Consider the following 14,663-nt stretch of genomic DNA (forward strand, 5'->3'; position numbering starts at 1 on the left):
ATATATATATATATATATATATATTGTTTTAGCTGCTTAATCAGTAGCTGAATGGTTTTTTCCTTGAGTTGAGGTGCCCTGTGTATGGCTCATAAGCCACAGATGCCATCAGTGAGTGCAAAACCCTCAAGAGACATGAAAAAAATCACACCATGATGACTGCATAAGCTTCATACTGCAGATTCATCAGTACATTTCCCATAACTAACTGGTCACCAACCAATAGCTGTTGGGAGTTTCCAACTCCCATATCACAATTGTTGCTTGCTTTTTCATGCTCAAAGGCATTATCAGGCAGGCCAGGAGTTGGTAATGTTTTGCTGCCACAGCCACTGCTCCTCCCCTGCATTGCCACCTCTTCTCCTCACCATTATCACAGAAGCTCCCTGGCTCCACAGGTCAGAGAAAATGGTTGGAGCTGGGCCATACGTGACCACGTCACAGTCAGTTTCCTCAACTCAGGTCTGCATAGATCAGTGTGGTCTTACCCTGTCTGCAGCACTACCGTCTCCAACCACTCTGCACTTTTTCCCCCACACCCAGAATTAGTATTAGACAGTCTGGCGATGGTCCCAATGCAAATCAACATCATTCATATCCAGGAGGCCCTCTCCTTTCAACAGACCACAAATGTTTTCGGAGAGCATACCGTAGAATTCTACCATGTGTTTTGTGAGATCTTTGGCCACCATGGTCTCTTCTATGGCTCTAGCACAAGTCACCTTGCCCAGGTGGATATTCATGCAGGCAAGGGTAATGAGGGATCTGTAGATTCAGCAATGCAAAGCCCTGTACATCACCAGAACTTAACAGCATTTAAGCAAGATCATGAACGCCACATGCCCCTGGAGGCTGGGGGGACACAGCAAGCTCCCGCAGGCAAGGGCAGCGCTGTCAGCAGTGGCAAGCGGGGAGCTCCCACAGAAGCCACAGCAAACACCCACAGACACCACTGGTAGCATTGGCAGCGGCCATTTTGGAGGACAGTGATTCATTTTGGATCATTGTTCTGCTTCGATTCGGCCGAATCTGTTTCAGAGTTTTGGCGCTGATTTAGAGATTCGTGCAGCTCCTCCAGCTGTGCCTGCCTCTCCCTGGGTGTGGGGGCTGTGGGAGAAGCCCCCAAGACTGCCCTGCCCAGCCCCAGCCCCCACCTGGCTCCAGCCTCCCTGCACTTAAAAAAGAAAAAAAGCCCTGCACCCACCAGTTGCAGCAGTGTGGATCAGGGCCTGTGAGGGCTTACAGCATGGGACAGCAGGAGGCAATGGGGATTGCGCCCCCCCACCTGGCACCCGTGCAGCAGCTGCCCCATGGCGTAGGTGCAGGGGGGCTCAGCAAGGCACTGCACACTGTCTGGGAGCTGGGGCCACTGGGGCTGAGCGTTGCCAGGCTCTGGCTGACTGCTGAAGCCACCCCAGCTCCCAGACAGCACTCAGTGCCCTACCGTGCTGCACCGTGCAGGTGCCAAGTGGAGGGGGCAATCTCCACTGCCCCGTGCTGCACGGGCGGGCTCTGCCACAAACCCTCAGAGGCCCCAGTTGTCGCTGCTGCAGCCAGTGAATGCAGGGCTTTTTTTTTTTTTTATGTTTGTGGGGCTGGGGATGGGGCCGGGCAGGCCAGCCATGGGGGCTTTTCCTGGGGCTCCCCCTGCCTGGGGAAAGGCAGGCACAGCCAGAGGAGCCGCGGGAGAACCTGCCGCCACTCAGCTGTGCCTGCCTCTCCCCGGCCGATCCCAATCTCCGAATCAGCGTTAAATCAGCACCAGATCTCCGATTCTGATTCTGCCAGATTGAATGGGGACAGTGATTCGAATCACCAAATCGAAGCGCTGTCCACCGAATTGGCCGAATCCAAATTGAATATTTCCCTATTTGCACAGGCCTACTGGATAAATCTTCCAAAGTTGCCCCTGGTTTGGAGAGTGATTTTTAAAGGCAACTTGAGACAAGGCCCGTTGTAATCAGAGGCCACCTACAGCAGTTGTACCTGGTGCAAAGGACAGAGTCTGTGTAGGGCTGAATGTCAAGAGTCAGCCACTGTATCCTCTGAAGTCAGACTGGAAAGAAGGGGACTAGATTTATCTCCATGGGGACATCTCCAAGATCTCCGTGCTTCCACCAAGGAACAGGGGCCCCTGGGCCTGATCAAAATTCAGGCCCAGGGGCCCCTGTTCCCTGGTGGATGGCCTGTGTGTGCCAGCTGCTGAGGCAGAGCAGGCTGTACTACATAGGCTGGGCTCAGGGTGGCTGTGCTCACAGCAGGAGCCGACACATGTTACAGGGTTTACTGTGTCTGAGTCAATGACAGGTTCCATATTGGTGGGTAATGAAGCTGGGCGTCTGTGTTGCAGCCCATCTGTTCTGGGCGTGACTCCGGCAGCCGTGGCCAAGGGAAAGCAAGGTCACAGTTGCTCTGCCTGGTACTCTCAGGCTGGCAGCCTGTCTGCCACCAGCTCCCAACACCAGGCCCTGCTCACACTGTGCTCCAGCCCCAGGGCAGCCCAGCTAGTGCATTCCACCTCTGAACCTCCTGCCTCTGCCCTGCAGTAGGCACTGCCTTTGCCAGCCACCAGCAGAATCACTCAAAACAACCTCCAACAGAGCTCCAGCCTCCAACAGAGCCCCACAGGAACAGCCTTCACTGTGAATCATTTCCAGCTGTCCTCTCTAGCCCCAGGCAAACATCACACACAGACAACAGCCTCAGGGGAGGATCTGTGGCTGCAAAGTGGTTGCTCCTAGTGGCCATTCCCTGAGACATACAGCAGGCAGTGCCTAAACAGGATGCCTCATCTGCAATCTTGGCCAACACACAGTGACTGAACCAGGAAGCTCCAGAGCTAAAGGCATGAGCTGCTTGCACTACAGAGTGGGACAACACTCCTCCCCTGTGGATTTGCACAGCAGCATGCCCTCACCAGTTGGTTGATTACACAGGTGCTACCCATGCTCCCCTGCACTTCCTCAAGGAGGAATAACCACTACCTGTCAGTCACCTCAATTAATACCTGCCTGGAGGCTTGCAGGTCTGTCAGGGGGTACCTGCTACCAAATGGTAAGGGTATTACAATGTAACTGGTACAACTGCAAGTGCCTATGCAAGCTCCTTGATGCAAGTGAAGGAAACCCTGTTTCAAGTAGTGATTTAGGTAATATAGATCACTGCAGGACTGTGCAATTGTAACAGGCGCATCATAGCACCTAAAGCATACCATGGAGTGGCAGCTCCCCTCTCCTTCTAAAAGCAGTTAAAACTTACATCTGTCCATAGTCTGAGCTCTGAAGAGACCAATCCAAGATGTGCCACCAGGAGCCGAGCCAAGCAAAGCCAAGCTGAAGCTCTGCCTGCTAGCTTTACCAAGCTGCATTCTCAACAGGTCAGTTGTTAGCCTGTGGAAATGTTGCATGACATGATGCTGTTGGGGGATGTCACATGGGAGATGTGACATTTCCATTGCGCATAACTCATTTCTCTGATTAACCAGAAGACAAAACATCTCATCCCCAGCTCAGTTCCACCAGCAGCAACAGATCTCAGCCCCTACCCTGGGAAGGGAGAAGCTTGTGCCCACAGGACCCTTAGACTGAGTGCAGCCCACTGCCTAGGCTCCAGCTTGCCCCTGCTTGACATGGAGCTTAAGTGCCCAGTGTGAGGCCAGAAGGGCCCTGGGGAAAATGGCAGGGGTTCAGGACATCCTCCTCCAGAATGGGAGTGTTCTAAGGTGTGAGCCAGCTTGGGGCACCGAATGTCTGCTAGACCTACGGTCTCCACAAGGCCAACAACCCTATCTATTCCCCTCTATGTTTTTCTATGGCCATGAGGGCCAGGGCTCTGCCTCAGTCCAGCATAGAGTCCCATGGGACCAGTTGGGAGCACAAGGGCAAGGCAATTTGTGTAGTTCAGGACTCTGGCAACAGGGCCTTCACCTTCCACCCACTGATGAAAAGTGAACTCCAAAACAGTAGGCACAGGGTATGCAGAGGGCTCAGATATGCATAGTCTAGAGCTGGCCATCCTGACCAGAGAGAGGCAGAGCAGGGCAGCAGCAGTTCATGGCTCTGCCACTGCCAGAGCAGCTGTGTGGCTGTGGTGGCAGCTGTTATTTTTCACTCTCAAAACTAAGTCAGTGCCTGGGGCGTTAGTTATGCCACTACATAGACAAGTTAAAACTTGCAAGGAATATGTTCTAACTCTGTAACTGGACACCAGCCAGACCATGGGGAATCAAGCCCTGTGTTAGCAGTCTTGCAAAAGAGGCTGGTAAGTGTCTCAGGTCTAGCAGGCATCCCCATACCTTGGCTCTATGTGAGAAAAAGGAGGAGATCACCAGCTCCCTTGCCCTAGCCCAGGTAGGGAGCTGCCCTCTGCTGCTTCAACCAGCCCATGGGGAAGTAGCAATCTCACATTAAAACCAATAACCAGTCACACTAAACACACTAAGGGCCTTATTACATATAATTTTAAGCAGCTCCTGGAGCTCTTAACCCCTGGATTGTCCATATATTAACACCTGTTTTAAGCACACTTCAGGTGTTTTAAATTTATGCCACTTCAGAGCAGGTTTATCTCTGATCCATGTTACCCAGCTCATGTTCGATCAATGCATGGTCATGCCCCACAGATGAGCTGCCCAAGTTGTAGTCCTTTAACATCCTAGGATGCAGTGTCCCCTTCTCCACCATCATGTTCTGTGTGGACAAACTTTCCATCCTGTGAACTCTACTGACCAGGAACAGAGTTCTGGCACCAAGCCAACTCCTCCTCCTGGCCCTGGGGGTGTGACCTTCCCACCCTCAAGGGTGCAACCCTGTACAAACAGCCTGAATATCCCGTGCCAGCTAGCCAACTCACAGGGCACAGACATATCTAGGAGTGAAGTCTATGGGGAGAATACGTGGGGGTACGGGACAAAGTAGGGCGCTGGACTGGATCCCTATGAGCTGGGGCTTCCTTACTGGGGCAAGGGCAGTAGCTCTCCCAATAGCGCCTTCCATCACTGCTCCCACCACAAAGCCACCCCAGGAAACACAACCAGTACACCCTACACCCCGATCCCAAATCCCAATTTATTAAAATATGAGACCTTTAATTTACTTCCTCTTTATTTCTTTTTACATTCAGTGACTGACTTCCTTCACTTCACCACCCTTCCCCCACCCCCATTTCCTTTCCACCTCTCATTTTATTACCCACCCCCATCTCATTAACTCTCTACCACTCAGCTTGTGTTCCTGCCTCCCCCTCTCCCCCCAGCCCATGTCTCACACACTCCCACCTAGACCAGTTATACAAGCCTGTCCTGGCTCACCAGCCCTGTAGCGACAACTCACAGCTGTAGCTCCTAGTCTGGCCCCTGCTTGACAATCCACTACTGGCAAATCACAGCTGTGCAGGTGGGGAGCAGTCAGAGATTTTTAGCCTTAAAGCAAGGGTGAGCAATATACAGCCCATGGGCTTGATCTGACCCACTAAATGATTCTATCCAGCCCACCACTGCTCCTCTAAAGGAGAATTGTATCCAGTCTGCCGCTGCCCTGGCTTTCAGCACCTCTGGCCTTTCTCCCTTCCCCTAGCAGTAGCTGCTGCAGTAGCAGCAGCCACTCCCCGCCCTGGCCTAGCCCACCTCCCAGCACCCACTGTATCCTCCAAGGTAGGGGGTGCTGAACTCCTGGCCAGGCTTCTGCCTGGTGAGGCTATCTCTGGGCATTTATAGAGGTGCTCCTGGAGTTGGGGGTAGGCAATTTAATTAGAATGGCTCCAAGAGCCGCTCTAATTAAAGCACCCAGAGCATCAAGTGTATCTGCGTCCCCACACTGAAAAATAGCAGTGGGTGCGCTTTAACTAAAGGTCATCAAATAAGCTTTAGTTAAAGTGCCCCTGCCTCCATTTTTCAGTGTGGGGGCACTGATACACATGACGCTGGAGTCTGCTAGAGCGCAGTAATTACCACACTCCAGCAGATTCAATTAATCAAGTCTGCTCCGAAACACTGTATTTACAGTTCATTGGAGGAACCTCGCTGCACATATATAGGCGCGCCTTATGTGCCACTCTGACCCTGAGGCCCTTCACAAACCAGACAACTTAGCCCTGGCAAGCTGAAGCCCAGGTAAGGTCTTCCCTGTTGGCAGGGGATGGGGTATAGGAGGAAAGGGCCAGGAGCCCCAGGTTATCCTGGCTTTGCTGGGCCAGCCCTGGTTGTGGCATGGGCACTACACTGTGTTCCCACACATCACTTTGGGCTGCACCATGTGGGCGCAGGTAGAGCAGCTCCTGCCTGACCCTGGCTCAGGGCCTGGCTGTATGACAGCGACACAGGGTGAGGGAGAAGGAGAGAACGTAGTGCAGCACCTGCCTGACCAGGCCTGGATAACCTCTGGCTCCTGGTCCCCTTCACCCTGCACCCCCTTCCCTGCCCCGAGTGCCCAGCATACAGCTAGGTTGGTGCTACACTGTGTTCCCATGTGCAACCTCAGGCCATATGGGCACAGCTGTAACAGCTCCTGCCTGACCCAGCTGCATGCTGGGGACTTGGGCAAGGGGAGTAGGGAGAAAAGGGCTGGTAGCCATAGGTCATGCAGGCCCAGGTGGGTCAGTGCCACACTGCATTTTCCCCTTCTCCCTGTACCCCCTCTCCTACCTTAATCCCCAATATGCAGCTGAGTCAAGCAGGAGCTACTCCAGTTTTGACTAATAAAGAATTCCAGAAACAGCCAACACCTTTCATTTTCATGATACTTCCCAATGGTCAGCGCAGTCTATGCAGGGAGGCAACGGCAACACCCTGGGACAAGAGCTATGTGGAGGGGGCAAAGGTTGAGGGCAGTGGTTGTTGGCTTAGAAACGGTATTTAAAGGCCTGGTTTTGGGGAACTGGCTTATAGGTATAGATGTATGTATCTAAGGGGTCAAGATACATACATACTTTAAGATGTATTATAAGGGGTCAAGATGGGCAGCAGGGATTAAATGGATTTCTGAAGAGCTGTGGAGACACACACACAGCTTCTCATGGCCCTGGAAGTAGACGGGCAGTCTAGCACAACAAGGCCAATGGATGGACACAGACTGAGAATGAAGGGAGGCATGCCATAACATGAGATCACAGCCTTCAAGGAAGATGCATTGTCTAACACAACAAGACACAACAACGAAACAGCCTGGGAGCCAAAGGAAGTATGTACCATACTGTCCCATAACACAAGATAACACCAGCACCAGCAGGCTCCACACCAGCAACAAGGCCCCGAAGAGCAGGGGGGGCCTAAGTCCCGGTTTTGGGGGAGCAGACCAAATTAGGACAAGGCCTGGAAGGCTACGCAGACTTGTGACCACAGAGAGACAACCAACCAGAGATAGCCATGGATGAAGAGTCATCGGGAGTCATCAAGGGGGAAGGAGAATACGAAAGCAGAGACTTGAGATTAACAAAGGGTGCCTCCCTTTGTCTTGTTGGTCCCTCTCGTCCCTCCTTCTCCCTCTTTGCTGTCCCTCCCCTCTCCCCTCCATGAGAGGGGTCCCCATCCCTGTCCCCATCCCCCAGGAAGGGTCCCTGAGAGCACCATGGACCAAGGGCATACCAGTAGCCTGTCTCATGCACCCCACTGGAGGGGGGCTGTGGGTCTCAGCATTCTACCTCCAGACTGCTGACATCTAAGAGAGAGAGCCTCAGAGTGGAGCCTGCATCCTGACCAGATGTACTTTGACTCTGATGACAGCCCTAGGATTGGTAGATATAGAATTATTTGATTGTTTGTATGGTTGCTTATTTTGGTTCTTACTCTGTATCAATAAATTCACCTATTATCGACTAGCAGGTGTTGTGGTCGGTATGAGGGTTGTGCCTGCCTGGAACAAAGGTATAGGTGCTGGGTCCAAAATCCAGTGTCAACAGTGCTGAGTCTGGTGATAGCATTTGAACAGCATGGTGCCTGATTGTTCTATGGCTAAATCAACAACTGTACCTACTCACAAATAGGGCATGTTAACTGCAGGGATTTCTTTTGTGAGGTTCAACTGAAGTGTGTACATGTGTGTGCATGTGCATCTGTTTTCATGTGTGTAGGGATGCAGTTAGGTCTGTAACATGCACAGGGACAGCCCTCAGTCCAAGCTTCTAAACCTCCCAAAATACAATGACATAAGCTAGCAAGGTCAAAGGACCTCTTCAGTCAGCAGCCCATTGGGTTAAGACACATCAGTTCACATAGGCAACAGCACACAAGTGAAGTGATGTGACTAGCATCACTCTGGCTGCATCACTCAAGCCCAAATGACCCCGTCCATTTACAGCTGGGTCAACCAGGGGACAGGGGACTTTAGTACAAGCCCAGAGTGATGCTCAAACTCATACCCTGCAAGCCACAGCAAGATATCATTCCTGTTCTGTCACCACACTCCATACAGCAGTAGCTCCACCCAAAATAATTAAGTTTTGACCAGCCAGTGAGCTCCAATCTCTCCTAGCCTGGACAACACCTTAACATTAGTCTCCAACCCCTGCAAACCATTCCAGGACCTTGAGTAGCCAGATGGGGTATGCAGCAAGCTATGGACACCAGCCTGGGTACTCCCTTCCTGCTGTGATGGCATGTGGATACAAGCCAAAGGTGCAGAGTCTGATTCAATGGGGAGTGCCAGTGGGGAAGGAAGCAAGGCAGCCTCAGCAGAGTGTATGCCCCAGGAGTTCAGCTGGGCTGAATCTAGATCTCAGGGTGGTGCCTGCCCTCACCTGATTCCCTACCGAGAGTGCATGAAGCAGGATATGAGTGACTGAGTCTGGCCAGACCTCACAGACACCCTGATAGCTCAGCTCAACTCTTCCCGGGTGCCCCCACCCCTAACATAGATATAACTATCCAGCAATGTTTTGCCGTCTTCAGTGTTGGTTCCGATTTTTCCTGCAGTGACTCTAATGGAGCAGATTCTCCGTTCCCCACCAGCCCAGCACTGTTGAACACTCCCAATTCTGAGTATAGGCAATGAGGCTATAAAAAGATGTCCCCTGAGAAGCCCATCCAAGGACCCTTGTCTTGGCTGTCATCTCCCCCATGCCAGAGGAGGAAGTAGACAGCAGTTGTTTTAGAGGCATAGTGCTATGGAATATGTGTCCCCTATGGTCCTAGTAAAGTCAGGCATCCCATGACTTAAAAGGAAGTGCTACAGGGGCTTTGGTGCAAATCCCTGTGGCATCAATACTGATGGGTCCAAATAACCATTCAGACAAGTGATTAAGGTGAGAGGCATTGTAGTAGGCAAATGAAAAAGGGAAGGATTGCAAACCCCCAGGGACCTCTCACTGATACGATGGCTGCTCTGTTGTGGGTACAACCTAACCCAGCCATAGGGCCCTTTAAACCACGTGTCTGAGGTGCCCTCTTAGTCCAGTCGTCTAATCAAAGCAAGTCAAAGGAGGCAGATCTTCAGGCCAGGTCCCATCACTACAGCTATGTGTTATAGAATCTATAGAATCAGAAAATAAGAGTTGGAAGGGACCTCAGTAGGTCATCTAATCCAACCCCCTGCTCAAAGCAGGACCATCCCCAACTATACCATCCCAGCCAAGGCTTTGTCTAGCCAGGTCTTAAAAACCTCCAAGGATGGAGATTCCACTACCTCTCTGGGTAAGCTGTTCAAGTGTTTTACTACCCTCCTAGTGAGAAAGTTCTTCCTAATATCTAACCTAAACTTCCCTTGCTGCAACTTGAAACCATTGCTCCTTGTTCTGTCATCTGCCACCACTGAGAACAGTCTAACTCCATCTCTTTGGAACCACCCTTCAGGTAGTTGAAGGCTGCTAATAAATCCCCTCATAGGGCACATTTACACATCTCCCTACAGTGATGTAGTGATGTGCTACATCACCGTATGATGTGCTATGGAGATGTAACGATCATGAGTGTCTACACGTAATCACCAGCTACAATGCCATAGCGGCACACTCCCCAGGTATAGTGCTCCCCTACGGTGACACCGCAGCAAAATTTAATCATGCGCCACGTGTACGGTGCAGTAAAAGGAAGTACTAAAGCTGATGCTGTAGCAACTTAGCTGTACGGTGATGTGTAGATGTGCCCTCAGTCTTCTCTTATCTAGACTAAATAAAACCAATACCCTCAGCCTTTCCTTATAAGTCATATCCCCTAACCCCCTTACCATTTTCATTGCCCTCCACTGGACTCTATCCAATTTGTCCATATCCTTTCTGTAGTAGGGGGGCCCAAAATTGGACACAGTACTCCAGATGTGGGCTTATCAGTGCTGAATAGAAGGGAATAATCACTTCCCTTGATATGGTAGCAATACTCCTATCAATGCAGCCCAGTATACTGTTAGCCTTCTTGGCGACAAGGGCACATTGCTTGCTCATATTCGGCTTATTGTCCACTGTAACCCCCAAGTCCTTTTCTGCAGAGCTGCTGCCCAGTCAGTCAGCCCCCATCCTGTACTGGTGTATGGGATTGTTCCATCCTAAGTGCGGGACTTTGCACTTGTCCTTATTGAACCTCATGAGCTTTCTTTTGGCCCAATCCTTCAATTTACCTAGGTCACTCTGAATCCTAGCCCTACTCTCCAGTGTATCTACTACTCCCCCCAGCATGGAGTCATATGCAAACTTGCTGAGGGTGCACTCTATGCCATCTTCCAGGTCATTGCTGAAGACACTGAACAAAACTGGCCCCAGGACTGACTCCTTGGGCACTCCACTTGATACTGGCAGACGCTGAGTCATGGATTACTACCCTCTGAGCCAAATGATCCAATCAGTGTTCTCTCTACCTTACAGTCCATTCATCCAATCCATACTTCCTTAGCTTGCCTGCAAGAATGTTGTGGGAGACTGTATCAAAAGCCTTGCTAAAGTCAAGGTATAACTGCATCCACTGGTCTTCCTGTATCCACAGAGCCAGTCATCTCAACATAGAAGGCAATCAAGTTGGTCAGGCATGACTCACCCCTGGTGAATCCATGCTGACTGTTCCTGATCACCTTCTTCTCTCCAGGTGCTTAGAAATCAATTCCTTGAGGACCTGCTCCATGATTTCTCCAGTGACTGAGGTAAGGGTGACTGGTCTGTAGTTCTCTGGATCCTCCTTCTTCCCTTTCTTAAATATGGGCACTATATTTGTCCTTTTCCAATCATCCAGGACCTCATGAGTTTTCAAAGATAATGGCCAGTGGCTCTGCAATCACATCAGCCAATTTCCTCAGCACCTTAGGATGCATCCTGTCCAGCTGCAGGGACTTGTATATGTTCAGCTTTTCTAAACAGTCCCTAATCTGTTCTTTCACTATAGTTGGCTGTTCATCTTCTCCCCAAACTGTGCTGCCAGGTGCAGTAGTCTGGGAGCTGACCTTGCCTGTGAAGACTGAGGTGAAAAAGGTATTATTTCATCCTTTTCTGTGTCCTCTGTCACTAAGTTGATTCCCCCTTTCAGTTAGGGACTCACACTTTCCCTGATCTTCCTCTTGTTCTGACAGACTTGTAAAAACCTTTCTTGTTACCCTTCTCGTCCCTTAGTAACTGCAACTCCAATTGCACTTTGGCCTTCCTGACTTCATCCCTGCATGGCCGGACAATACTTTTATACTCCTCCATAGTTGTTTGTCTAAGTTTCCACTTCTTATAAGTTTCCTTTTTGTGATTTATCCTATTGAAGAGTTCTCTGCTAAGCCAAGCCGGTCTTCTGCCATACTTACTAGTCTTCCTGCACATTGGGATCATTTGTTCCTGCACTCTCAGTAACATTTCTTTAAAGTACAGCCAGCTTTCCTGGACTCTTCTCCCACTCAGTGTCCAACCCCTGGACCCCAGCTACCATATACCCAATGTCTGGACATCTGCTGTGCACTCAACTTTTCTACTGCTCCTGGATGGCCATGCATCTGCTCCTTCCTAAGTGCCAGGTCATGTTCTGTGTCTGGGTTTGCAATGTTTACACGCTTTAGGAGGGGCAGGGGTGTGCATTGTGAAAGCTTTTATAGGTTCATGATACTTGGCTTCCCTCACCCAAAGCAAAACACATCAGCACTTTTCCTTCGCAAACTTCCCAGTTAATGGCAAGTTTGGTGACAGGTGAATGTCTGCTCTCTCTGCCCTACCTGGCTACCCACACCCTGGGGTGGGCATCATACAAATTCCAGCTTCCTTACATAAAACATGGTGAAGGATGGGGTGGGATCAAGCTCACTCCTAAAAGCTCCCATTCTGGGGCTCCTGGAGAGACCTAATGGGAAGAGGGGAGAGAAGAATTCCTGACCCCCAACCCAGCCCCCACCAACTAGAAATCTTCACTTTTACTGCTCAGGCACTCACCACTAGAGGGTCTTGCAAAGCATTCAACCTGCAGCCACGACTCCCAGACCACAACTGACCTCTGGACTGCAACCTGTCCATTCCTGTTGCTCCTTCTGGCATACTGAAAGCCCTGGGGCAGCTCATATGAGCAAATGTCACTTGGCAAGGTTTGGGGAGCTGGGATTTAGCCCTCACACTTAAAGTTGTTATAGCAGGTCCACTGGGTTCTGTTCTGTTGTCAGTTACCCAGTGAAAGTTGCAGGTAAGTCCACTGACTTCAGTTCCTGCATGTAGCTAGGAGCTCTGCCTGTCCCATGTACATAGATCATAGGAGCACCCTGAGCCTCTTGAGAACTATTTTCTTCCCAGCTAAAGCAAATGACAGCACCTGTGAATCAGGCTGAGGGCTGGAGGGAGGAGAAATGAGAGTGCTGCCTGAAGATGAGCCATCTGGAACAGAGCCAGTAGTAGGATGCAATCCCTTCCCCATGGCAACTCATACTAGACCCCCTGGTAGGCACAGAGCAGGGTGCTGTTCCTAGCAACTGTTCATGCAGCTCTCATACTCACAGAGCATGAATGCCTTCAGCTGAGTGTAAGGCTCAGCTGTCGCTGGGAGAAAGCCATGCTCCTCAGCTTGAGAATTGGCCTGTTCCTAGGAGCTCTCTGCCTTGGCTCCCTCTTTCCATGCAAAAGGCCTTCTGTAGCAATTCTTTATTTCAGTGCTACTTCAAAGCTGTGATTCCTGAGAGCCCATAGGTATGTGGGCCACCAGAGCCAAGCAGCAACTCTGTACAGTAATTACGCACTGTTCTATATTCAGTTTGAATTAGCATGCAGAAAAGAAGCAAGTATCAGAGGAAAATCATGCCTCCCCCCTCTCTAGCTAAAGATGTTTTCTTTATTAACTGCTAAAAAAATTGTCACTTGCTTGCTGGTGGATTTAGGTGGTTTCTTGGCACTAACTTGCTTTCTCTGGCAGTTGCCAGAAATGGTAAGGCAGGGATGCCCCCTATCTGCCGGCACTGCCTGCTGCACCTAGCCTGGGCACCCAAGTCCCCTCTCCCCAGGTCCCTGCCAGTGGTGTTACAGCACCATCTGTCTTTTTAAAATGCAGGGCTGCCCCCTAAATGTGTAATTTGGTGCTATCTGTAATTAGTCACGCTGCTTTCTTCGGAGGTGCAGCAAGCACAGTTACCCATTCTGAGCAGACAGAGCCACTGCCTGCTCAGCTAACTGGCTCGCTTGGGAAAAAAGTCTGGTAAGGAAGCAGGGAGAATGTGCAATAGTAGGAGAGGAGGACTGGACTCTGCAGGGCTCTGCACCGACCCCTCCTCCTGGTACATTTCATGCTGCAGCCATAGGTCCTACTCAGCACCAGGGCCCAGCCTGGTACTAGTGACGTTGCAATGCCCTCTTCAGTTGTTGGCTCTTAACCAAAATGTGCTAGTATGAAGAGGGTATTCTCCCTTGCCCTGTGCCCATTAGGCCTCCTTAGGCAAGGCCAGCACCCTGGATTTAAGCATCACAAACAGATCACAACAGTGTCTCTAGGGCTGAGTAGCTCCTCCCTTCTAGGAGCTAAAGGACAGTGTGGTGGAGATAACACAGCTTTTTAGTCCCTCTCCCCATCTCCTACCTAGGTGGTGGGGCAAGAGTGTCTCCTTCTGTTTCATGTGTCTCCATCCTACTGTCCTTGGGCCTCTTCCCCTTCCAGATCTGGTGCAAGAGCAGAGGTTTTTCACGCAAGTGACTTCCTTTCCTCACTGTGAATTAGGGCCTTGTTACATATTGCACTGAGCTGCTCAACTGTTGGTGGGTGTTACTACTAACTCAAGTTTCAAGCTGTCACACCTAAAGGCTAAAAACCTCTCTGACTGCCTCACCTCACAGCTGTGACTTCCCACTAGAGGACTGGAAAGCAGGGGCCAGACTAGGAGCTACAGCTGTGAGTTGTCACTACAGGGCTAGTGACCCAAGACAGGCTTTGATCCCTGGTCTAGGTGGGATTGTGTGAGACATGGGCTGAGGGGAGGGGGGACATGAAGCTGGGAGGTGGAGAGTTAATGGGATGGGGGTGGGTAATGAAATGAGAGGTGGAAAGGAAATGAGGGTAGGGGAAGGGTGGTGAAGTGAAGGAAGTCAGCCACTTAAGGATAAAATAAAAAGAAGTAAAAAAAAAAAAGGAATTTAAAAAGAAATAAAGAGTAAGTAAATTAAAGAAGGGCTCATGTTTTAATAAATTGGGATTTGGGATTGAAGTGTGGAGGGTGCTGGTTGTGCTTCCTGGGATTGCTGTGAGGTGGGAGTGGTGAGTGGTACTTTTTGGGGACCTGCTGCCCCAATTTGGCCCCCTACCTTGCCCC

Source organism: Alligator sinensis, unplaced genomic scaffold (genome assembly GCF_000455745.1).
Source record: "Alligator sinensis unplaced genomic scaffold, ASM45574v1 scaffold765_1, whole genome shotgun sequence".
Classification (NCBI taxonomy): domain Eukaryota; kingdom Metazoa; phylum Chordata; order Crocodylia; family Alligatoridae; genus Alligator; species Alligator sinensis.